General features: G+C 36.9%; 1 long non-coding RNA gene across 1 annotated transcript; it reads left to right on the top strand.

The window, feature by feature from the left end:
• The first annotated feature begins 4947 nt into the window (after positions 1-4947).
• LOC138821895 (uncharacterized) lies at positions 4948-6475 on the top strand. The gene is made up of 3 exons (XR_011370256.1): positions 4948-5129; positions 5559-5844; positions 6232-6475. It is a non-coding gene; the product is annotated as an uncharacterized lncRNA (long non-coding RNA).
• The last annotated feature ends 21357 nt before the right edge of the window (positions 6476-27832 follow it).

Here is a 27832-nt window from a genome sequence, read left to right as displayed (position 1 = left end):
AGGAAATGTTCATCATCCCTGGTGGTGAAGGAAATGCAAATAAAGACAACCCTGAGATACCACCTTACCCCAGTCAGAATGTCCCACATCCACAAATTAGCCAATGACAAATGCTGGAGGGGATGTGGAGAACGAGGAACGCTATTACACTGCTGGTGGGAATGTACACTCATACAACCACTTTGGAAAGCAGTCTGGAGGGTCCTTAGAAAGCTAAAGATTGACCTCCCTTATGACCCAGTCATACCACTTCTAGGCATCTACCCTGAACAACAGGAACCAATATATAAGGACACGTGCACCTCCATGTTTATTGCAGCACTGTTCGCAATAGCTAGGATATGGAAACAACCTAGATGCCCCACCACAGATGAATGGATCCAAAAATTGTGGTATCTATACACAATGGAATATTATGCAGCCATTAGAAATGACAAAATAATGGCATTTGCAGGGAAATGGATGGAGCTAGAAGGAATCATGTTGAGCGAGGTAAGCCAAGAACGAAGAGACAAACAGTACATGGTCTCCCTGATAAGTGGATGATGAATCCAAAATGTTAGGTGATATGACAAAACTAACAGGACTTAAGAAACAAAGAACTCCCACTCATCTGGTTGAACCACTACTAAATATCCCCATGCTGCTGATCACATATATGGTATATAACATATGAGCACCGTTATATATTACAGACTGTGATAGACAATTTGCTCCAGGAAAGTTAGAATGAACTTGTGACTTTAAATGAGCATCATTATTCCACAATACTGTGAATTTCTGGAAATTAAGTAATCACTTAATCACAATCAAAAAAAAAAAAAAAAAGAACCTTGGGGAAGGGAGGGAGGGAGGGGATGGTAGGGGGAAAACAATGGAGGGGGTAACAATGTTCAAGAGGAAGTGGAAGTGTACTCATTACCTCACTCATGTAACTGTAACCCTCTGTATAGTATCTTTACAATAAAAAAATTAAAAAAATAAAAAAAAATAAAAAAGCCGGAAGTGGTGCTACAGCTCAGGTGGTAGAGCGCTAGCCTTGAGCTGAAGAGCTGAGGGACAGCGCCCAGGCCCAGAGTTCAAGCCCCATGACCGGATCAAAAAAAAAAAAAAAAAAAAGAAATGTACCAGTTTTCTTGCCCATGTAATTGTAACTCCTCTGTATGGTATTCTCACAATTAAAAAAAAAAAGAAAGACTGAAAAGCTCAGAAGACATTTTGCTTTTACCGGCATGGTTCAACTAAAACCAGAAAACAGTTCTTTACATTTATATAAACTATTATATCTAGTGAGGATTTAAAAAGTTTTAGCATATATATTTTAAATTTTATGTCAAAATATTTGTTTATTTTTAATTTTTGTCAGTTGTGGGGTTTGAAATCTGGGCCTGGACGCTGTCCTTCAGCTCTTCACCTCAAGACTAGTGCTCTACCATTTGAACCACTTCCAGTTTTCTGGTAGCTCATTGGAGATAAGAGTCTCACGGACTTTCCTGCGTAGGCTGGCTTTGAATCATGATTCTCAGCTCTCAGACTCCTTACTAGCTAGGATTACAAATATGAACCACTGGCACCTACCTACATAATTATATTTTGCACATTTATGAGGTATGGTGTGGTAATCCCATGCATTTATATCTTGTGTAATTATCAAGCTATATCATATCCATTAGTTTCTGTGTGTAACATTTCTTTTTAATGAGACTGCTCAACCCTTATCTTTTCACTGTGATGAAATATATATTCTTAACTATAATCACTTTGCTTCTTGTGGTATACAATTAATATATTTACTTTTAGTCATGGAAGTCCGCTAATTAAGCTTATATAAAACATGAATTGTAAAGTGAAAAAAATGGTTCCATTACTTGTTTTATCAAAACAATTATGCCTTTTTTCAATTATATTTCTGTGGGAATGTGTAATATTCATTGATTTAATAGTTAAAATTGATAACAGTTGATTCAAACTTGTATTTGAAAATTGCACACAACAAAAATATACTTCCACTTTCTTCTACCTCATAATTAAAATAACAGTATAGCAAAGCTTGGTGTTAGAGGCTCATGTGTAGAATCCTAGAAACTCAGGAGGCTAAGAACTGAAGATTTTGTTTCAATGTCAGTCTAACCAGACAAAAATGTGAAAACTTGACTCAGACGTATACTAGATATTGCAAATAAGGGAAACCATGGGAACTATGCTTCTTTGGGCCTGGCTTACTTCACTTAATATAATTTTTCCAAGTCTTTCTATTTCCTAAAAAATGGGGCAATGTCATTCTTTCTGATGGAGGCATAGAATTCCATTGTGTATATATACCAATTTTCTTGATCCATTCATCTACTGAGGGGCATCTGGGTTGGTTCCATATCTTAGCTATGGTGAATAATGCTGCAATAAACATAGTCGTGCTGGTAGCTTTAGTGTGGTCTTGTTTGTGATCATTTCGGTAAATGCCCAAAAGTGGGATTGCTGGGAAACAGGGGAGCTCTATGTGGAGTCTTTTGAGGAACCTCCATACTGTTTTCCAAAGTGGTTGAACAAGTTTACACTCCCACCAACAATGCAGTATAGTTCTCTTCTGTCCACATCCCCTCCAGCATTTGTTGTCATTAGAGTTCTTGATTATAAACGCACTCATTATCTTGCCCATGTAATTTTAACCCCTCTGTACAATATTTTCACAATAAAAAAATAAAAAATACAAAAAAAATGTGAAAACTTATCTCCAATTATCCAGCAAGAAGGAGAAGGTAAAGATGTGGCTCAAGGAATAGTGTCATCACCCATGAGCAAAAAATACAATGGAGACCATTAAACATAGAGTTCAAGCCCTAAAAATTGCATATACACAGAAGACAACAATAAAAAGTACTGTGAACATCAATAATGAAGACAAAATAGTAGAAAAGATAATGAGAAATGTTGTGTTAACATCTGGAGGACAGAAAGCATTTGACAGAATTTTGTTTCATGAGAGGGAAAAATCAAAGTCTCATTTGTACAATCTCATTGTATCTATTTGTGTTGAAACCTGGCTATTGGGTAACATGTGAAAGTGTAGATTGGATTACCTGACATAGCAGACATTGCCTGTGACTATACACCATCCCACTCGGCAAAAATCTAAACTTGTGCTTGTTAATTTAAATAAAACCTCATGTTAGAGACTGTTTGGTTCACATAGACAAGGGTCCTTATTTTGAGGCTTCAGACCAGTGCTTTTGTTTATAACCACTCCTGCTTTACGCCCTTCTTAGCTGGCACCAAGCCAAGACTTTGAGCTATAGACCCCACTGCCTTAATCCCTCCCTTTCTCCAGCTAAAACTCATTTCACATGCTATCTATGTCTTAGCATTAGTTGTTTTCTTTCTAATCCCCACCAGAAAACTCTTATATACATGTAAATCTACTATAAATAACCTAGTTAGAAAAGGTAGTAAGTGTTTAGCATTGGCTGAGGCTCTCATCTGTAGATTTGCTCCTTAATAAATCTGTGCTACACTATCTCTTCTCCATGGCTTTTGAGTCTGACAACTGATTGGTTTGGTTTGATGTAATCCCATTTATCCAGACTTATTTTGATTTGTTGTGCTTCGTGATCTTTGGAAGTTTTGACCTATGCCAAGGGGCCCTCGTGTTTCCCCTAACCCTTCCTATAACATTTTCAAGGAATCTGGACTTACATTGAGGTCTTCGATCCATTTGGAATTGATTCTGGTGCAGAGGGATATATAAGGATATAACTACAATTTTCTGTGTACAGCCAATTCTACCAGCACAATTTTTTGAAGAGGCTGTTGAGGAGCTTGAGGCCTGAGTGACTCCATCTTGAGCTAGATGTCATCTTCTGAAGTATGAGTTATGCAGCTGACCATGAGCCCAGCCTGGGAATGAACAGAAGAAGCAATTCCTTGGCAACTAGGAACATAAACTATCCTTGGGGAAACCGCAGGCAGGCAGGTGCTGGAGGGCATGGTGACCCCCGCAGTTAGGCCACAGGTGGTGTTTGTTTAAAAAAGGAACCCTGCAGTTTAGCAAGTGTGTCCTTGAGACTCCCTGTGGTGCAAGCCAACCAGTTTAAAGTACTTCAACCCTCTGATCTAACCAACAACCTGTTTCTGCTTTGTAGTGCGCCAATCATACTATAAAATTGTATTAAGAGTTTCCCCGCGATGTGTTATAATTTGTTGTAAGATGCTATGATGTATACAAAGTCCCTGCCTTCCCTAAAAATTGTATAAAAAGTACTATAACCCTGGTCTTGGGGCCTCTCAGCGTCATGGGCTGTGGGGGGACCAAGTTCCAGCTTGCAATAAAGACTCCTTTGCTTTTACATTGTTGATGGTCTCTGGTGGTATTTTGGGTAAGGATTTCCAAATTCAGTTTTACATTTGGTGCATTGGCCGGGAATCCCCCCAAAGCCCACCCAGACGCCTTAACCAAGGAGTCATGAGAAGCCCGGCAAGTAAGTAGAGGCATTGCCATTCTGAAATCATCTGGTATTTGAGTTCCCTGCAGGTTCTGTATTGGGGTTGGCAAGAGGTCTTGGCGGACGTGCTATAAGACAGCCAACGGGGCCGGTGGGAGTTGTCCCTCAGATCTCCTGGGGGGTAAACTATCCACTAGTGCAGAAGCTTGAGTCTGGCACTTTCTGACTGATAGTTTACAGGGTAGGCTATCCACTAGTGTGGACATTTGGGCCCATTTGTAGTCCAGCACTTTCTGACTGACAGTCTACAATGCACATGCTGTGAACATGTCTTGTCTCAGGGTTCAGTGTTTTGTCTGTGTGTCTTTTGGAATTCTTGGAATGTTTCTCCTCCCAGATTCATCCTGATGCAAGGGCTCAGAGGAGACTGGCTAACACCCCCTTAATATCTGTTTCGCTTTAGCTCCTTCTTTTTTTATGAAACTGCCACTGACCACCTGCAAGTGGCACCAGCAAGATCTTAGCCTCGGGCCTTAGCCCAGGGGGTCTGAGTATGGGTGAGAACCTGTCAGTCTGAGGGGACAGCCACTAGGAACTTCTTTCCCTTGCCCCAAGATGACTGGGAATTCTCCTCTGCCTTGGAAGGCTCCTGGGTCAATGTTTGCAGGAATCTAAAAGAAAAATCCTCCCGAGGTGAGTAGAGGGGGTCCGAGTCCCCTGGTAAGTGAGTGGTGTTGAGATGTTGCCCCATTCACTGAGACCTGATTTCGTCTTTGTGGCCACTTGTCTGTCTTGTTTACTTTGGTGTGTTTTCTGTTCTATGTTTTCTGAGGTAGGGAAGTTCTGGGTGAGAGTGGCAGGCTCACTCAGCAAACTCTGGATTCAGCTTGAGAACAGCACAGATTTCTGGGGGCCCATTAGTCCCCAACTCAGCCTTTGGTTGTTGTTTTGTCTAGTTCCGTTTTAGAATTGGTACCAGTTTTAAATGTGAATCCTTGGTTTTTGTGTTTATCAGTGTTTTTGATATTTATTTGAACATCTCTGGGGGAATAAAAGTCTCAGCCTCCGGCTGGGCTTGGTCACAGACCTGCTAAGTCTCCCTCCCCCCTTCTTTTGTTACAGCAGCCAAGAGGAGGGGCATGGACAAGCCTCAGGTGCACCTTCTCCTGGTGGAGGCTGCTGGAGAGGTTAGGGTGTAGATAGCAGTGAGCCTGGTCTGGACTTTCAGCTGCTCCAGACAGCTTAACAATTTGTAAAGTGCTTTTGTCAAAATTGGGTAAAAATCAGGCCCGTTCAGTTTCAGGTGACCCCCTCACCCAGCCCTCCTCCAACAGAAGGGATTCAAAAGACTGATTAGTGAAATACCTTGCTAAACAAGCAAGCCCTGGAAAAATGAAGCTCAACAAAGGTACTTCGTTTAAAAGAAATATTGTCTTAAAATTTTTTAAAAAACTTTAGAAAATGTACGTACAACTGATTTTGATTTTTTGTGTGCTTTAAGATCTGTGTGAGTGTTTTGTATGTGTTTATGAACATGTTCAAGATAAGAGTTGTCAGCATGCTGTAACAATGGGTGAGTTTAAGTTTAAAATTCAAAAGATTATGAGGTTTGGACATTACCAAAAATTTTAAGGAATCTTCACATTGTTTTTAACGGCTTTTTAAAGATTCTTTAACTTAAAAATTAGAAAATCTGGTGTTGAGTTCTAATTTTATTCCCTTGTGGTCAGAGAGAATGCAAGGTTTCTGAATTTGGACAAGTTTGCTTTGTGGCCTAAAATGTGGTCTATTTTAGAAAATGTTCCATGTGCTGTTGAGAAAAACGTGTATTCTTGTGGAGAGCTGCTGGAGCCACGACCAAAGACAGCCAGGCAGTAAGGCGTGGCCACAAAAGCAACATTGTAGCTCCTTGGTAAGATGGCGCTGGCTCCCGCCTTCTGTCTTCCCGGTGACAAGTGCTCTCTGTAAAAACAACTCCTTATATGGCTATGACTTGGTTCCTAGTTTGCTTCCGTGTTTGCGACCCTATCGGTATATGCCACGTGGTGCTTCAGGATTGGCCATCCAGGAGACTTATAACCAGAGCGCGGGGGCGGGGGGGGGGGGGGTACAGAGAAGCAGGAAGAAGCGGGCAGAAGAAGCAGGAGAGAAGATGTTGTAAAAGGTCCTGAATAAACCGCATTGAGAAGAATCCCGGGTCGCGTCTTCCTTGCTGGTCGAGGTGGTCGCAACATATTCTTATGCTGCTGGGTGAAATTTTCGGCAGATGTCTGTTAAATCTAGTTGATCTTTGCAGTTGTTTAGATCTGCGGTTTCTTTGTTGAGTTTTTGCTGAGTTGATCTATCTAGTTGGGAAAGTGGTGTGTTAAAATCCCCAACAATTAATGTCTTTGGATCTATGTAGGATTTGAAGGAAAGTAGTGTTTCTTGGATAAATTTGGGTGCTCCGTTGTTTGGTGAATAGATATTTAGAATTGTAATATCCTCCGGAAGGAGAGATCCCTCAATTAGTATGTAGTGACATTCTTTGTCTCTTCTCACGAATTTTAATTTGAAGTCTATTTTATCTGATATTAGGATTGCAATTCCTGCCTGTTTATGGGGGCCATATCACCTTGCACCAGAATCAACTCCAAATGGATCAAAGACCTCGAGTCAAAGCAGACACTCTGAAAACATTACAGGATGCAATAGGAGAAACGCTAGGTCTCCTTGGCACAGGCTGAAAATTTTTTTTTTTATTTAATTTTATTTTATTTGAGAACATACTGTACAGAGGGGCTACAATTACATGGGCAGGATGATGCATACATTTCTTACCAAGCATTGCAGCCTCCTCCTTTGTTTACCCTTCACCTCCCTTCCCCGCCTCCCCCCACCCAATTATACCCCCCTCCCCCCCACAAACCGACATTGTAAAGCTGGTTTTGACATGACATTTTGTACTTCTCATTGTTGCAACAGGTCCACCTGAATCCTTAAACGACTTGTTTGTCCCCATCTCCTCCACATGTTATACTGACATCAAATATAGTGAAAGCGGGGGTTACACTGTGGGGGAGGGACACACAAAGCAACAAAGAAATAATCTTATAAATGCATTAGAAACACATGCATGAAAGAAACGAAAACATTAAAATACATATTTAAGGGTTCATTTTCCTAACATCACATTATCTGACCTTTTCCGCTTGACTCATACCTATACTATATATTGCAAATAAGGGAAACCATGGGAACTATGCTTCTTTGGGCCTGGCTTACTTCACTTAATATAATTTTTTCCAAACCTTTCCATTTCCTAACAAATGGGGAAATGTCATTCTTTCTGATGGAGGCATAGAATTCCATTGTGTATATATACCACATTTTCTTGATCCATTCATCTACTGAGGGGCATCTGGGTTGGTTCCATATCTTAGCTATGGTAAATAATGCTGCAATAAACATAGTTGTGCTGGTAGCTTTAGTGTGGTCTTGTTTGTAAACATTTGGGTAAATGCCCAAAAGTGGGATTGCTGGATCATAGGGGAGATCTATGTGAAGTCTTTTGAGGAACCTCCATACTGCTTTCCAAAGTGGTTGAACAAGTTTACATTTCCACCAACAATGAAGTAAGGTTCCTTTCTGTCCACATCCCCTCCAGCATCTGTTGTTGTTAGAGTTCTTGATTTTTGCTGTTCTAACTGGAGTGAGGTGATATCTCAATGTTGTTTTGATTTGCATTTCTTTTATTGCTAGGGATGTTGAACATTTCTTCATGTGTCTATTGGCTATCCTTCTTTCTTCTTCAGAGAAGCTTCTCTTTAAGTCTTTCGCCCACTTATTTATTGGGCAGTTGTTTCTTTGAGGATTTGTTGTTGGGGGGTTTAATTTTTTGAGTTCCAAGTATATTTTAGATATGAGACCCTTGTCCGTTATATGGCTAGTAAAGATCTTCTCCCAATCGGTGGGCTTTCTATTGATCTTGCCAGCTATGTCATTTGCCCTGCAGAAGCTCTGCAATCTTATGCAATCCCATTTGTCTAACCTTTCTTTGATTTGTTGTGCTTCCGGATCTCTATTCAGAAAATTTCGGCCTGAGCCAAGGAGACCTAGGGTTTCTCCTATTCCATCCTGTAATGTTTTCAGAGTGTCTGCTTTGAGTTCAAGGTCTTTGATCCATTTGGAGTTGATTCTGGTGCAGGGTGATATATAAGGATCTAGCTTTAGTTTTCTACATGTAGTTAACCAATTTTGCCAGCATCATTTACTGAAGAGGCTGTCTTTCTTCCATTCTATTGTTTTAGCTTCCTTATCGAAGATTAGATGGCTATAGGTCTGTAGGTTCATTTCTGGGTTTTCAATTCTATTCCATTGGTCCTGAGGTCTGTTCTTATGCCAATACCAAGCTGTTTTGATTACTATGGCTTTATAGTAGAGTTTGAAATTTGGTATTGATATTCCTCCAGCAGTGTTCTTTCCGTTGAGGAGCGTTTTTGCTATTCGGGGTCTTTTATTGTTCCATATGAATTTTTGGATTGCCTCCTCTATTTCCTTGAAGAATGAGGGTGGAATTTTGATAGGTATCGCGTTGAATTTGTAGATAGCCTTGGGAAGTATTGCCATTTTCACGATGTTAATCTTGCCAATCCAGGAGCATGGGAGGTTTTGCCATTTTTTAAGTTCTGTGTTGATTTCCTTTTTCAAGATTTTAAAGTTTTCATCATAGAGGTCCTTCACTTCTTTGGTTAAGTTAATTCCTAGGTATTTTATTTTTTGTGGGGCTATTACAAATGGAGTTGCTTTCCTAATTTCAGCCACACTTTTCTCATTGTTGGCATATAGAAAAGCCATTGATTTTTGGGGGTTAATTTTATAACCTGCTACTTTGCCAAAGTTTTGAATCAGCTTGAGTAATTTGGGAGTGGAGTCTATGGGATTCTTTAAATACAAGATCATGAGGCTGAAAATTTTTTAATAGAGACCCAGAAACACAACAAATCAAAGAAAGGTTGGACAAATGAGATTGCATGAAGTTAGAGAGCTTCTGCATGGCAAAGGACATAGCTAGCAAGATCAATAGAAAGCCTACGGATTGGGAGATCTTCATTAGCCATACAATGGACAAGGGTCTCATATCTAATATATAATTAGAACTCAAAAAATTAAATCCCCTGACAACAAATCCTCAAAGAAACAACTGCCCAATAACTAAGTGGGCTAAAGACTTAAAGAGAAACTTCTCTGAAGAGGAAAGAAGGATGGCCAATCAACACATGAAGAAATGCTCAACCTCTCTAGCCATAAAAGAAATGCAAATCAAAACAACATTGAGATACCACCTCACTCCAGTTAGAATGGCTGAAATCAAGAACTCTAAAAACAACAGATGCTGGAGGGGATGTGGACAGAAGGGAACCTTACTGCATTGTTGGTGGTCATGTAAAGTTGTTCAACCACTTTGGAAAGTAGTATGGAGGTTCGTCAAAAGACTCCACATAGAGCTCCCATATGACCCAGCAATCCCACTTTTGGGCATTTACCCAAAAGTATACAAACAAGACCACCAGCACGACTATGTTTATTGGAGCACTATTTACTATAGCTAAGTTATGGAACCAACCCAGATGCCCCTCAGTAGATGAATGGGTCAAGAAAATGTGGTATATATACACAATGGAATTCTATGCCTCCATCAGAAAGAATGACATTGCCCCATTTGTTAGGAAGTTGAAAGACTTGGAAAAAATTATATTAAGTGAAGTAAGCGAAGCCCAAAGAAACATAGGTCCCATGGTTTCCCTTATTTGCAATATCTAGTATATGTCTGAGTCAAGCAGAAAAGGTCAGATCAGGTGATGTTAGGAAAATGAACTCTAAGATATGTATTCAAATGTGTTTTTTTCTTTCATGCATTTGTTTCTAATGCATTTATAAGATTATTTCTTTGTTGCTTTGTATGTCCCTCCCCCACAGTATAACCCCTGCTTTCACTGTATTTGATGTCGGTATAATTTGTAGAGGGGAAGGGGAAAAACAAGTCGTTTAAATAAGGATACAGGTGGACCCGTTGCAACAATGAAAAGTACAAGTTTTCATGTGGAAAACCAACTTTACAACTTTGTTGTGGGGGGGAGGGGCGGGAAGGATTGGGAGGGGGGGTAGGGGGAGGCTGGGAAGGGATGGAAAGGGGAAACAAAGGAGGAGGCTACAATGCTTGATAAGAAATGTACTCATTATCTTGCCCGTCTAATTGTAACCCCTCTGTACAGTATTTTCACAATAAAAATAAATAAAAATTAAAAAATTAGAAATCTGGTATTTTAAAATCTAATATTTTAAAATGCATAAGGCTGTTTATACTGTAATCAAGATATCTGGCTTAACACAAATACATTGGCTGTTTATAATTTAGTTCCTTGGCTAAAATTTGGGGATAAATATTAGAAATTTAAGTGTAAAGGTTAGTTTAACACTGTCAAAGATGTTACCTGTTCTGTCTGTCTAAAACTGTGTATTTCATTCGAGAACCAAGAGATAAGAAAAGGGAAAACTTAGAAACCAACAGAAGACCTGTCTTTAGGGGTGAGGAGTGAACAGGCAGAAGCGCAGTTCAGCTGGTCATGTATGGTGGGACAGGCCCTGAGGAAGTCCACAGATAATGGGACAGGCCCTGGGAGGAGTCCATGCATGGTGAAAGGGGGCAAACTGGCACAAAGGCAGTTCACCTAACACTAAAGAGTTGGCTTAGGTACGTGCCCATTCCATAGGAGAGGCCAAGTGGCCCATCTTTGTTCTGTCCCTTTTCCCTACAGATTGACACTGGAAACATGATTGTTAAAATGAGTGATGTGATGATCTGATTAGTATTGCTAAAACTGCCCCTTGGACTTAAAAAGAGGATTAAAAAGTTTATTTGTATAATGTGATTTGCTTTCAATGATGTTCTACAAGTAGTATATGTTTCTAAAAGTCATAAGGGTGTTATGTCTAGCTTCTTGGTACAGTGATGGTGATTGTAATTCTTGCATTAAGGAAAAATTGACATTTAAGTTTAAAAGTTTTAGTGTGTATCTGTTTTAAAACAAGCAGCCAAGAGACAATGAATGACACTTTGCCTCAAGATTTAAGAGATTTTTTAAAATGCAACTAAAAACTAATGTATAGAATATTAAAAAGGAGATTAATAGGAGGCTTAAAAATTAGGAATGGATTTTTGGATATAAAGTTTAAGAGTAAAATTGTTCTTAATATTTGCCTCAAAGTGCACAAAGGAAAAATTAGGATTACCAAAATAATTGCTATTCTAGTTTGCTCTTATAGGTTTTTTTTTAAACAGTTTCCAGCAAGCCCAGAGCAAAGTACAAAGGATTCTTACAAGTTTGTTAGATGTAATTTTGGCTTTTATAAGTTCCAGGTAAGAGCATGCTTAAAAGCTACTTCTATGTTGACCACCTTGTTGCTTTTAATTGGAATAAAGTGGCCTTCTATAAGACTCATTGATCTGCAAACTGGTTGGAAGTCAGCCCAGGGAAGAAAAAGGTCCCTGTGAGACTGTCACCTCTAATCATCCAGCAGAGTGCTGAACGAGCAAGCAGAGTTGCTTTGGGACTCAAAGTGGCAGAGTGCTAACCTTGAGCTGTAGAGCTGAGGGACAGCACTCAGGCCCTGAGTTCAAGTTCAGCGACCAACTAAGGGAAATGCCAATGAGGCATTTTTTCCAGTGTGGAGAAGACACTCCTGGAACGAAAGCAATGGTGGAGCATCCAGAGGTAGTAAGCCACTGCTTGGATGGCAGAAATGTCAGATCCTAGAGTCATTTGTGCATGGCCCTTCAAGAATTGATCAGAGCCAGGAGGTCATGCGAAGATAGTTTGTAAGCATGCCTAATGTCCATGACTATTTACCTCGTAAGGGACAGGAACTTGCCATCCTGTGACAGTAGTAAAAAGCTAAAGTTATAAAATGTGGGGGATAGTTTAAATCCCAACCCTTGTATGTGCCAAAAATTCTAATTGGCAATAATTTTTGAGCTGACACCAGCTACATGAAATTCATCTCCTCAGGAAAAAGTTTGTAAACCTGTAAGTGTGTTTCTATTGATATCTCTCTGAAGGTCTGCATAGGTAACTGGGGCATCATTAGAGACCACATTCCTAAGCCATCCAGAAAGATGCTTTTGCAAACCAGAAGGCTTGTTTACAAGCTACACTGCTGTAGCCAGAGAAAAGGTTTGTGCATTTGCCAAAAGTTAAAATATTGTTCTTTGTAAAATAGGCTAAGGTTATAGGTTCCTGGCTAGGTAGGATCAACACCCCTGAGTCAGCTTAAAGAAGTTACAGAAGATGAATATTCACCCATCTTCTGCTTTTAAGAACAAGGGACCAGAGTCACTTTAAAAAGTTGTGTCCAAATAGACAGAAGGAAAAGGCATGGGAAATAGTACAGGCCTGAGCCCTCTATATCTGCCTAGAAAATCAGCCTTATTAAAAGAACTATCTAGTTTAAATAGTTGTCATCTTGGTAAATTGTCGTGGGCTATTGTCTAAATAGTCTTAAAAACTAGTGGGGTCACAGCCAGCCTAGCCTATGCAATGTATCCTTAACCAGTCTGTGTAGGAATTTGCAGCCTAGCAGGAGGTGTGACAGTCCCTTGAAGCCACTGAAAGACCCTGCTGCTGCTGCTACAGCTTGACAGTCCCCTGGAAGAAATCTACATTGTTACCCTGACCACCTCCACTGTGAAAAAAGTAGAGTGAACTGCCTGATTCCATCACCTGAGACTGCATCCTGGTTGAAAGCTGCTAAAACTGAGATCTTGTGGGACATTCTTTTGGGTGATATCCAGAAACCTTCTCTATTCCCACAGTGGATATTGGGGGCAAGGATATCACTGGCTTGCTTGCCTTAGGCACTTCAGTGCATAGTGACTGAAAATCCACTCTATAGTCACAGCCAAGTTTGGCTCTGGTATGGTAATAACCTGAGTTTGTTTTCAATACAGGTAGTAATGAGACCCAGCCCTGCTCTTAGCCTTAAAATCTAGCAAGTTTCTGCATCCCAGTGGTGACTTGAGGCTGCTCTGAGATAACTTGGTTCTGCAAGCCAAAGGAAAAATGGGCATTTTAAAACTCTAGCCACAAAGAAGTTCAAGGAATTGCAAACAAGAGGAGGGTAGTAAAGAAAGCCTTGGGAAAGGAATTGGGAAAAAATTAGTATCCTCTTTGGATAAAAAAGGATTTGAAAAGTAAGGATTGTCTTAAAACATTAAGTCATTGGAGTAAAGAAGACAAACCTCAGACAGTTTAAGTATGTAGTAAATGGTATGAGTATGTCTTAATATTGGAGCTTCATGAGTACTGCTGGTATAAAATTAAGTTAACTGATATACAGAGTCAGGACTGGTGGAAAAAAATGTAAGGGCCTTTGGTACTGTTAATTTTGTTACTCACAGTCGGGTCCAGTGTTGTAAACCGGCTAGGGATGTTTGTTAGAAAACGCATTAACACTGTACAGCTGATGATCTTAAAGGCTCAATATCATCTGGTACCCAATGGAGAACATGATGTGTGCCCATAAGGACCATGATTGGCCCTTAAGGCCTATCAGAAAGGGGGAAATGAGGAGCCTGAGGCCTGAGTGACTCCATCTTGAGCTAGATGTCATCTTCTGAAGTATGAGTTATGCAGCTGACCATGAGCCCGACCTGGGAATGAACAGAAGAAGCAATTCCCTGGCAACTGGGAACATAAACTATCCTTGGGGAAACCGCAGGCAGGCAGGTGCTGGAGGGCATGGTGACCCCCGCAGTTAGGCCACAGGTGGTGTTTGTTTATAAAAGGAGCCCTGCAGTTTAGCAAGTGTGTCCTTGAGACTCCCTGTGGTGCAAGCCAACCAGTTTAAAGTACTTCAACCCTCTGATCTAACCAACAACCTGTTTCTGCTTTGTAGTGCGCCAGTCATACTATAGAATTGTATTAAGAGTTTCCCTGCGATGTGTTATAATTTGTTGTAAGATGCTATGATGTATACAAAGTCCCTGCCTTCCCTAAAAATTGTATAAAAAGTACTATAACCCTGGTCTTGGGGCCTCTTAGCTTCATGGGCTGCTGCCATGTATGTGGTGGGACCAAGTTCTAGCTTGCAATAAAGACTCCTTTGCTTTTACATTGTTGATGGTCTCTGGTGGTATTTTGGGTAAGGATTTCCAAATTCGGTTTTACACTGTCTTTCTTCCATCCTGTTTCTGGCTCCCTTATCAAAGATTATGTGCCTGTAGGAGTGGATTCATTTCTGGGTCTTCAATTCTGTTGTATTGATGGAATTCTGTGCTTCTATCGGAAAGAATGGCACTACCCCATTCCTGAGGAATTGGAAAAACTGGAAAAAATGATATTAAGTGAAATAAGCCAGATCCAATTAAATATATACTGCATGATTTTCCTCATTTTTAATAACTAAAATATGCCCATAAATCTAAAGTTAATCCAGTAGGTAGTAAAAGACAAATAATTATACTTGGGCATGAATAACTAACAGCAATCTAAGCATTCACATGGTGAAAACAAGGGCAGCTATTCTTAGGAGAGGATCACAATGGCTCAATACCTATGTACATATGACCATATTGCAATGAACTCTAAGAATCAATCATGCATATGAAATACATATATCTGTATATAATTTAATAGATGTCATAAAATAACCGACTTCCCTGTAATCTCAAAGCAAAATTGTAGGTTTAGAAGATAAAATTGAGGAATGTTTTCAAAACAAAAACTAAAATATATAGAGGAAAAAGTGGGAGAGAAAAGATAAGATGAAAAGTAGAGTAGCTATCTATTGAAGAATTCATAAAAAATTTCCAAAACTATACAAGAGAGCTGGGGTACAGCTCAGTTGTAGGACTAGACTAATATATACAAAGCCATGGGTTCAATCTCCAAGAAGGCATAATAAGGTAATAAATAGTAATAATAAAATAATTACTTGAAATAAATGCTTTCATGTTAGAGAGGCCTGATTCTTAAAACAGTATACAAATTACTCTCAATTCTTGTATCCAATGACATAAAACCACAAGAATGAAGAGGAAATAGTTTTCCTTTTCTATCCTTTCCTTTAGTTTTCTGTTTTCTTCTTTTCTTTTTTCCTTTGGCACTACTGGTGCTTGAAGTTGCTAAGGCTCTGACCACTATTTTTCAGATGAGGTCTTACTTCTTGGCCAAGCCTCCTTTGAGCAATAATCTCTTACCTATGGCTTCCACAAACATGAGATAACAGGGAAATTACACTATACCTAGCTTTCTGTGTTTTTATAGTTTCTCACTTTTTTTTTTGTCAGAACTGGCCCTGGATGTTGGTGTTCTAAAGTTCTGCCTTCTAATTAGCAAGCTTGGACTCAGACTATTTTCCAAAGTAAACATTCGATATTGACTTCTATTTTCTAGATATCATTAAATTCTATTGAGCTTAGTATGGATCTTTATGATGTTATAAGAAGAACACAGAGAAATCCCTTGAATATTTTCCCAGTTTCTTTAAATATTTATAGAATGACATCACAAGTAGGACATTAATATTTCACAAGTGCCTTATGCAGACTTCAGTTACTTTAATTATTTTGTGCACATATTAAGTCCAATATAATTTTATCAATTCTATATTAATATATCATATTTACAGATAACGTTTCTTTACCAAAAATGAGTCTTGTCTCATGCTTCCCTTTTATAATTAAACCCACTACTTCTCTTTGTCCCATCCCAAACCTGTTTCATCCTGGCAACCAACACATTTTTTTTTTTCTCCGACTTCTAGCTCATGCAATAAATAAGCTTTTAGAATTTCCTTCAAATCTATGGTAGATTATTGTCAGTTGTTGTATGCCTTAATAATGTATTGTATTCCCAGAAGTTGCCTTTGGTTCTGTCATTATAGAATGTAGCACAATTCGTTTCCCATTTACCTGAAGAAAGCCTGAACTGACTAGAGGAAATAATGCTGGTATAAACCTATGTGTTTTGGCCTTTGGGTGAATGTTACATTTTATTTCTATGAGACAAAGCCTAAAGAACTCAATTCCTGTTGCATATTTCATATTCTAGGAACCTGTCAAAATGTTTTCAGAAGTGGCTTTCCCATTTGAATTCCTGCCAGCATCCAGTTTCTCTGTTTCTTGATAGCATTTAGTACGGACATTGTTGTATTATGTGAAGTAATTCTCATATATGTTTTATAATGTCATTTTAGTTTTAATGTGCATTCATTTGATGACTGATGATGCTTTTCTTGTGCTTATTTTTCACAACATGTATTTTGCTGGTTTCTAATCGATTTTTTTTTTTTAACATTAGGTTTTGAGCATTTTATGTAGAGTCTACATTTGAGGCATTCTTCAGGTACAGGATTTGCAAATATTTTATCCTTGACTATGGGTACCCTTCATTATCATTACCACCACCATCATCATCATCACTATTAGTATTACTATTATTAATTTTGTACATGTATGTATGGTCCTGGGGATTGAAATCAGGGCCCCTGAGATTTGTTGCATTTTGTTAACAATTTGCCATTTGAGGGGCTGGGAAGGTGGCTCAATGTAGACCGCTTGCCTTGCATGCATGAGGCCCTGGGTTCTATTCCTCAGCACCACACAAGCAAAAAAGAAAAAAGCCAGAAGTGGCACTGTGGCTCAAGTGGTAGAGTGCTAGCCTTGAGCTGAAGAGCTGAGGGACAGCACCTAGGCCCAGAGTTCAGGCCCCACGACTGGACCCAAAAAATAAAAAATAATAAAAAAATAAAAAAAAACAATTTACCATTTGAGTCATGCCTCACTTCTGGCTTTTTTGCTGATTAAGCAGAGATAAGATTCTCAGGGACTTTATTTTGTGGGCTGCCTTCAAACAGTAATACTCAAATCACAGCCTAGCTGTGATGAGATACATGAGCACCCTGCTCCTAAATTCTATTCACTATTTGTATACGAGACTAAATTATTTTGGACTTTTATTGAGTTTTATTGAGTTATACTATATCAAGTTTTCCTTTCCAATAATTTTAATGCCATATTTAAGTATGCTTAAATTGTCAAGACATCTTCCTTTGCTTTATATTTACATCACTCTTTTGTTTTATATGCCACTTTCAAAACCTGCTTGAAGATAATATTTGAATAAATTGTTATATTTAAGTCAACGTTCACTTTTTAATTCTCCCCAATACTGTCTAATCTATCACCACTTATTAAAGAGAATGTCATTCCACAAGTGTTTGGTTTTAAACTCTTATTAAATATTCCTTGATAATATGTATGTGGCTCTAATCTGGTGCCGTCCAGACCCATTGAGCTTTATAATCTTTCCTCTACAAATATAACAATTTTACACTAACACCTTTAATATTAGACAGAGAAATATATTCCAGTTTATTTTCTTTTGTCAATGAGTCAAGAGTGCTGGTCAGGTGTTTCAAGAAATTGTCATAAACTTATAAATAAAATTGTGAAGCTGGGCACTGTCAGCTCATGCTTATAATCCTAGCTGCATAGGAGACTGAGATCTGAGGATTGCGGTTCAAAGCCAGCTGGAACAGGAATTTCTGTGAGACTCTTATCTCCAATTAATCACCAGAAATCCAGAAGTGGCACAGTTGCTCAAGTGGTAGAGCACTCACTTTGAGCTGAAGAGCTGAGGGACAGTACCCAGGCCCAGATTTCAAGCCCCAAGAATGACCAAATAAAAGGAGGGGGATGAAGCAGGAGACAATTAAATAACTTTGCTCAAATGTATCCTCCAATCCACAAAAATTATATGTCTGTATTTACTTAGATTTTTGCCTTTATATTCAGCATTTTATAATTTTCAATGATACTGGGTGAACAACACTGAAATACATTTTGACGATGTGTGGAGATAGCACAAAGACATTAACAGAAAACAGTTGAAAAATAAGGGGCAATGGGAATGGAGAAAGACAGAAACAGGTTAATCAGGCCTTTGATCAATATGTGCATGTGCAAAATATTTCAATAAGATTTCTTCGTACAATTAATATGCACCAATTAATAAATATCTTCCAAAGGCATTGGTATTCATGTATGACATAAAGGATAAATACAGATTCTCTGGTGAAATGAAACAAAGATAGATGCGAAAATACATAATTATAGTAATTGTGTAAACGAACTAAGAAATTTGGTCAACATTCTGAGGGCTCATGGTTCATTAGACTAGAAGGCCATTGGTGTCTAAGATAATACTAAAATGTTAGACTTGAGCCTATCTTTAAGACTGCTTAATGCTAAAGTAAAATCAATAAAGGACATGTTTGGCAAATAAAGTAAAATGATCGCTTATGGACAAATGAAAATAATAATATACATATATAGTTATTTGTATATATACACATATAAATATGAAATATGCATAGGTACACATAGTATGTATAGATATGCACTTATTTAAAGAGATTTGAATCAGAAATATATTAAGAGCATATTAATGCCAATGAAAAACTTTAACCATCCTGAATATGTTATCCAAAAATCCAAATACATATCTCTGTAATAATATACCAACAACCAAAGAACATATTAAAAGATCATAGCATACCTAGACATTGCATACATATAGAGATTAGTGGAAATAGAAACAACAATAAGATAGCACTGCACAACCACTATGTAGAAATTGGAATCCTTATACATTGTTGCTTAGCACTTAAAGTGATATAGTCAGTTTATTAAACATACTGGCAATCTTTAAGATACTACACATCTAGTTGCTCTATTATCCAGCATTTTAAGTCATAGTTTTATATACAAAATAGATTTCAACACATGACCAATGAGACACATGTACAAGAATATAGATAGCAAAACCTTTTACAATAATATATAATAAAATATTGAAATGCCCATTGAGGACATTATATAATTCTATACATGTATACAAAACAATATGGCCTATCTGTCAGAAAAATTTACATGAACTTACTTGGGAAACACTAATATTACATGGGAGAAATGGATAAAATAGACTGCATTTTCTAATTAAATGAGCTTTTTAAAATTGGTACATCTGTAGTGGTAGACTATGAAGTAATGTTTGGTCAAGTGGAGGGTAGGTTGAAATGATGACAGGAAGTGACTACTAATAAATATTGGAGTATTTTGAGGGGGTAGTAATGATAAAATGTTCTAGAACTGAAGGTGATGTTCATAGTCAACTCTTAACTTTCTATTAACCTTAGGAAAAATTTTAGAATAGTAGTGGGTGAATCTGAGTGTTAATTTAGCATTTAAAATCACAGAATTCTGTAATGCATAAGTTTAGTATGTTGATGAATGAGACTATCAATAAAATACGAATTGTGACATATCCTCTAAGTGACTATATATTACATTGTGAGTCAGTGAATCTTCTACAAAATTATGTAAATTGAGAGATGAGATAGGATTGAGAAGGATGAGAGACAATGATCATCAAGATGCATTGTACTGGGCTAGGAATGTGGCTTAGTGGTAGACTTACTTAGTGGAGTGAGAAGCCCTGGGTTTGATTCCTCAGTACTACATAAACAAAACAAGCTGGAATTGGTACTGTGACACAAGTTGCAGAGTGCTAGCATGAGGAAAAGAAGCTCAAGGACAGTGCCCATTGTCAAGGCCCTAAGTTCAAGACCCAGGACTGGCAAAAAAAAAAAAAAAAAAGGAAGCATTGTATTAAGACAGACACTAGCAGCTCATGCCTGTAATCCTAGATACTCAGGAGGCTGAGGATTGAGGTTTGAAGCCAGCCCAGGCAGGAAAGTCCATGAAATTCTTATCTCCAGTGAAATCTGAGAAAAATCTGAAAGTGCTGCTGTTCCTCCAGTGATAGATGTCTAGTGTTCATCCAAAGGAGCTCAGGGTCAGCTCCCAGGCAAAGAGTTCAAACCTCAGGAGAGAAAAAAGGAAAACAAAATAACTCACTAAACACTATTTATAAACTGCCTGGTCAAACAGCAACCCCCAATCACATACTTAAAGTTAATTAAAAATATGATTAGAATAAAATGCAAGTCATTTTAGGGACCAAACATAGATAGAATACAAAGGTTGTTTACAGGGACAAAGTAAATTTTATATCACGCAGTTTGAGTTGAAATTTGTTCTTCAGTCTTATTAAATCATTTGTGAAATTGACAATAGTGCCAATTACAGATTTATTTCCTTGAGGAAAAGGGTGAATTCTGATGTCTTGTCATAGCAAACCATAGTGGTAAATTTTTTGCCTCTTTTTGAAGTATAACTGATATTTTAAAGTAGATTTGCCCTACTATAATATTAATTTAATCAATCATTTCATTAGGGCAATGTTGGTCAGATTTTTTCCAGTAAATCTTATCCCTTATAATAAATGAGAACATGCTGTGTCAGTCTCCTATTAATATGACAAAATCGTTTATGAAATCAACTTAAAAGGAGGAAAGATTAGTCTTGGCTTCTGATTTTATACGTTTCAGTTTATGTTTCTTATCCTCATTGCTTTGGGTTGACACAGTACCCATGTCAGGAACATGTGATGGAGTATGTATATTCGTGGAAGCCAGGAAGAAAAGAAGAGGAGGAATAGGAGTGGGAGAGGGAGAAAGAGGGGTAGAGAGAGAGGGAGAAGGAAAATGAGAAGGAGACAGAGAAGAAAAAGAAGGAAGAATAGGAAAGGACTTTGATCTTAACGTCCTCTGATCACAAGTTCTCAGTGACCAAATCTCTACAGCTGTGCCCACTTGAAAAGGTTCACCACCTCTTTATGGCAACATAGTGAAAACTAATTATTAATCCCAATCCTTTATGATTTCAGATTTAATTTCTAGAATGGTGGGTAGATATTTCTGTACAATTGTGATAACTTCTGTTCCTAAGTATTTACTTCAATTAATCAGAGGAGCTATTTGGCATGGAGTTGGTTTGGTTATACAATTGCTGGAGAGATGAATGAAATATTTAGACTGCAAATACATTTTATTTAACAGATAAGGAAGCTTCAAGAGATTTCATTTTTGATCTTCAAAAATGACTATTTCATCTAACTCATAATGACTTGAATTTTTCATAATTTTATGGCATTTATATTCAAGTTTTTTTGTCATTTATAGTGAGGTTTATTCTTTCTAGTTGAAGGAAAAATGAATACTATAACTTCTATAGAGAGTAGGTATAATATGAATTTCCTGCCATTCAATAATGTTATATTCAAATATATAGGAATAATTGGATAAGTCATAGAATATTTTGCTTTAGTTAGCTCATATTGAGATTGATTCAATTTCTAAAAATCAGTGTTGACATAAAACATATGAAATTCAGTGTTTCTCTGAAATGACTTGATACTCAAATCTCAGAAATACATGACCAGTAACTAAGATTTCTGCATATTCAAAAAAATGTATGAATCTAAATTTTTATGTCAAAAAAGTTTAGGGTAAAAAGAATAGAAAATCATGTAGCTGCAATAGATAAAATTTAAAGTTAATGACAAATTGCTTCAGTCAGCCTGATAGATCCTATTGATTTTAGCTTACATGAGAAATTTGATTAATGATCCTTTTGTCGCTTTTGAATAATAGAGTATTCAATTTGTCCAAAGATTCTGTCATTGAAACCTTTAGTGCATATTTTTTCATAAAAATGAAAAGTATTTTTCCACAGTACAGGTTCAGATTTAATAACTAAATAAATATCTAAATGTTAATTTGTTAAATTGACCTCTGGAATTCAAATAATAAGAAATTTATTTTATTCTTAGATATATTATATCTGTGCTGAATATGAGTGTCTCAAGCTTCTAATCCTTGCTTTTCTGGAAGCTGGACTTCAAAGCCAGCCTTGGCAAGAAAGTTTGTGAGACACATCTCAATCACACACACACACACACACACACACACACACACACACACACACACACACACACACACACACACACACACAGAAAGCCAGAAGTGGAGTTGTGGATCAAATGTTAGGGCACTATCCTTGAGTGAATAAAAGTAAAGGATAGGCCTTGAGTTCAAATCACAAGAACAAAACACGCACACACACACACACACACACTCTCTCTCTCTCTCTCTCACACACACACACAGACATGTACAATATTATGTCTAAATTCTTATTTTAGTTTGAAGAAATAAACAATGACATGAAAAGTAATATTTGTTACATATCCTGCATTTTTGTGAAGTGCTTTTTAGTGGTTTTTAGTTTTTTGTTTTAAGATATAGCTTAGGTTATTAAAATTAATATTAATCTATTTAATAGTTATAATTCCTCATAACACATTGGAGTACAACATTTGGTATTTTTTCTATAGTGTTAAGAAGTATTCTGAGTAAAAAAAAGAAATGAAGAATGGAAGAAAAAAGAAAGAAAGAAAGAAAGAAACAAGAAAGAGAAAGAAAGAAGAGAGAAAGAGAGAGGTAGGGATGGAGGGAAGGAGGGAGGAAGGAAAGAAGAAAAGAAGGAAGGAAGGAAGGAAGGGACAAAAACAATTTAATTTATAAAATCTGATATTTAGCAGAACATAAATTTCATGTAAGTTAACTCTTTAGTAAATGCAAGGTTTCAATTGCCACTTCTCTGCATGTTCTCTATGCATGAATGAAACCAACAAATGAGGGATCATAAATAACCACCTGAATCTGTTTGCATCTGTAGTAAATATGTACACAAATCTTTTTCTCATTTTTTATACATCATTAAATAACTATTTGCAAACAATTTACATTTAGTTATAAATATTCTAAAAATTGATGTAACCAAAGGATGTCAATGTATTATATAATGTGAACTCTAGTATTTATAATGCTAATAATATTACATTCTTCATGTTATATTAATTATAACAATTACATTATGTATTTTTTCAGAGAAATTAGCATCCTCTAATTTTGGTGTCTGTGGGAGTCCTAATAGCAGACGGTAATTAAAATCAAAGGAGATCTGTATTTCTGAAAGCAATTAACTCATTGGAGATTGTTCAAATACATCAGAAGGGCCTTAGAAATATTGCACCATGTTTACATGATTACCTATGATGTGATTCAAGAGCCACTAAACAATCGTACTTCACTTTGCCATTACTATAATTATTCCCATTGTTAAGAAGAATCATTCACATAATTTACACGATATAGGTTTGTCCTTAAGTTATTATTTCTTATGAAATAATATCCAAATGATACACTACACTAAGAGTTAAAGCAAAAGTTGCAAAATATATTGGACGATGTAACTACTTCCAGATACACATTTTGAAATTGTATTCCCTGTCTGGTGACATTAGAATCAACTTTTCAGAGATGACCCTGAAATAATGATCCTGATAAAAGAAGCCCAATATAACTACTCTGCCATGTGAACTTCCAGCAAATAAATTATAATGAACCAGAAAGTAGACCCCCCATAAGACAAGGAATTGCTTTGAATAACCATTTTTATAACCAATGTTCAAGCTTCTAGAGTATGGGTAATATACTCCTGATGTTTTTAAGCCACTTACGTTGAAGTATTCTCTTATAGCAGCCCAATAGCTGACAAAAAGCAAAGGAATTTTTATTTAAATTTCAAATTTTCAGAAAAAAGATTCATAATGTTTTATTATTGGAATTTGATTCTCCAAACCTCCAGGTTAAAAATATTTTTAAATGGGAATTGACTTGAGGTTAAACTCTCTATTCAACAATCATAATTAAATTTTTGAATATTTTAATATCTTTAACTACTTGTACAAAGGAGTTGCCATTCACTGAAACAGTTTATGGATACAGAGCATCTTGATCAATTTCACCCATTTCAACATTCTCATCCATCCCTCCCAATCAAGCCCAGTCTTTACGTATCTCAATATTATGTTATGTATGGAATTACTTGCCATTTAACAAAGCAGTTTATGTGTACAATGCACCTGGAAATGTGTTACCACTTCAACATCTTCACCCCAATTTCACACTACCCCTTGCTTTGTATATTTCAATTCTGGGAAGTATGCAATGGTTTCTTGCCTATCCTTTTCCCCTTCAATTTCCTACCCCTCTCACATTGCCCCCCACTGTCCTCTCTTGCACTACACATTTACTGGCATTTATTTTGTTGGGCTTTGACTTAATCTTTTAAGAGAATGATAATATTTTCACACTACATAGACTCTGACACTTCAGATAATTCATTTGTATCTGTTTGCATACCATCCAGTATGTTTAATAAATGTTTATAAATTTACATTTAGAAGCAGCTGCTATCTACCACAAGTGAGGAAACCTAAGTTTCTCTGGGTGCAGTTAATTTCACTTAATATTATTATTTCTGCGTGTTTCATTTTCCTTAAGAATGGTACAATATTATTGTCTCTGATGGATGAATGGAATTTGAATATTTATGTGTATATATGTATGTATACATACATACATACATACTTGTAAATAGCGATCAATAAAAGTATATACGTCATATAAATATAATTGTTTTTTATCATTAAGTCAATTCAGGGATTAAGGTGTGATAACTTATAATGTTGCTTTCTATTTAATAATGCTCTTTATTTTAACATTAAAGTTGTAAGTAACACAATTCAAGTCCTAGTGAAATTTGTTTTTTTGTTTTTGTTTTTGTTTTTTTTTGTCGGTCGTGGGGCTTGAACTCTGGGCCTGGGCGCTGTCCCTCAGCTCTTCAGCTCAAGGCAAGCGCTCTACCATGTGAGCTACAGCACCACTTCCGGTTTTCTAGTGGTTTATTGGAGATAGGAGTCTCACGGTCTTTCCTGCCCGGGCTGGCTTTGAACCGCGATCCTCAGATCTCAGCCTCCTGAGTAGCTAGGATTACAAGCGTGAGCCACCAGTGCCCGGCGTCCTAGTGAAATTTGAAGGTTCAAATTTAAATTTAAAATTTCAAAATGTCTAATACTTCCACTTTGGCAACCAAAATGAAAAACAGGGATGTTTTATCCTCAAGAATGTAATTATTTCATGTGCAAAAAAATAAAATAAATGTAATATTAATTCAGTGGAAATAATAAATCAAATACTTATGCAATGCATCAATTCCATAGATTATGAGATCTATTGATAAAATTAATAAAACTTGTAAAGTTGGTTTTTCGACATAACATCTTGTACATCTCATTGTTGCAATGGGTCCACCTGTATCCCTATTTAAACAATTTATTTTTCCCTTCCCCTCCACAAATTATACCAACGAGGAGATTGGAAGGAATGGGAAGGGGAAACAAAGGAGCAGGCAACAATGCTTGATATGAAATGTAGTCATTACCTTGCCCATGTAATTGTAACCCCTCTGTATGGTATTTTCACAATTTAAAAAATAATAAATAAAGAAAGAAAAATAAATAAAACCCAGGATTGGCAAAAATTTATTTTAAAAGAAAAAAATGATTAAAACTCGTATTAAGTAGATTACTTAAGACATGAACCGAGTGATAATTTTCTTTTCTAGGTGAAGTTGATATAGAAATCAAAATCTAAAGATTCCAGAGTTCTGTGTGCTTATACATGTCAATTTATACATATGCTTGACTCACCTCGACATTATATGAAGATAACTGAGAACAGGACTAGAATTAAAAAAATCACTCAAATGTTTAGCTTTATTTTGTGACTAAATATGTATTTTTTATCTCTTTATTTTATTTGAAAAATCTGGTAATTTATTTAAGTCACATCAACAATAATGAGAAATACACAGCTCCTAGCTCCTTAAAAGACAATCAATAAGACAAAAAGAAAACAACAAAGAAAAAAATTGAACCTCATTTTGCATGTAGTCTTTGTATATTGTGGTGATTTGTAACTGTAGATTATGTGACTATCCCATGAATCTGGGCTCAAATCACTAGGGCTACTGGAAGAAAATTTCAAATTCTAGAGCAGCTAACACAGCTGTGCAGTTGTTTGTGGGTTTCACTGCAGTAGTAGCTGGGCCTGAACTGTACAAAGGAAATAATTTTAGTGCTTTGAAGGCAAAAATGTGATGAAAAGCATACTTTTATCTTCTTAGATGAAATAAGAAGACCACACTTTAAAGCTTACTAAATGATCAGCCCTTTAAAGAACAGTGCCATTTTTAAGGAACTCTAGATCATTCAAGTCCTTCATTCCATCCACAAGCATTGTTGCCATTCACAAATCATTGTCAAAGTGAATTTCCAGTTCTTTTTGATATTTCAAATGGTTTAGGAGTAACATAAACAATAATTCAAGTTGTTGAGAAATTTTAATTTAGAATAAGCAAGCAAATCAGATTCAACTCCATAGCATAACCTTTAGGAAAAATGAACTGAGGAATATGGCATGTCCTTTGTAATTTAATATTAGACATTAGGGCAAAATGCCAGAAGCAGACTCTACAAGGAAACCGAAGTCTTTGATAATATATATAAAAGATTACCCAGGGAAAAGTAATTTTACTTACATTTCCTATTGTATGATAACATTTTTGTCTGCTAATGAGAGACTCAAAAATATTTTAATTATGATATGAAAAATGTATTGACATAAATGAATGAAATCAGGGCGTAGATGGTACAGGAGCTGGGTGATTCTTTAATTATTTTCATTATTTTGAATGATCTGGTATTTTGTATTGTGGAAGTATGAATGTGTCGAGAGCCCTGCAGGGAGTCTATCTGCATGATAGGCTTGACTATCTCACTGGAACATCAGGAGGCTGTTCACAGAATCCGGTCTTTTCATCCTGCCCCATACAAATACCGGTAGCTGCTAACAACCACCTTTTCACCTCCTAGTAGCTGCTAACGACCACCTTTTCACCCCCCATACAAACACCCAGTAGCTGCTAACAACCACCTTTTCACTGCCCTAAGCAAGCATCCTGCAGCTGCTATGCCCAATGAAAAAGCTTCCTTATTCTAAACATATAAATACCCCAGTGTAAAAAATAAAATTTGGCAGCTTGATCAGAATCCTTGTCTTGCTGTCCTTCTTCGTGTCTCTTGTCCCTTCATTCATTCTCGCTTAGGTTCACTGCCCTCGTTGACGTCCTGCGGGTCGGGACATGAATGTATTTTATATCTGTGCAGGAAAGGTTGATTATTAGATAAGTGTCTGATACCCAATGTCAGGAATCTAACCTGAGTCAGAGTGGTAAATATATGTGTGTGTGTGTGTGTGTGTGTGTGTGTGTGTGTGTGTGTGTGTGTGTGTGTGCCTGCAAGCATGTATTTAGAAGGAAGAGTCTTATTTTCCTCAAGGTATATACTTAATTGTATTAGTTATATTACATTAATGACAGCAGATTAAGGTAATTAACATTTTGACACATGTTTATATTCCTATGATTGCATGAACAAACTAAAAAGTTATTTTGGTGTATGAGTTTTGTGGAAGGTCAGCTGAAA

Source organism: Dipodomys merriami, unplaced genomic scaffold, assembly GCF_024711535.1.
Source record: "Dipodomys merriami isolate MVZ:Mamm:240054 unplaced genomic scaffold, mDipMer1.0.p SCAF_951, whole genome shotgun sequence".
Classification (NCBI taxonomy): domain Eukaryota; kingdom Metazoa; phylum Chordata; class Mammalia; order Rodentia; family Heteromyidae; genus Dipodomys; species Dipodomys merriami.
Note: the sequence above shows the minus strand (reverse complement) of the source record. Positions and strands in the feature narration are given on the sequence as shown.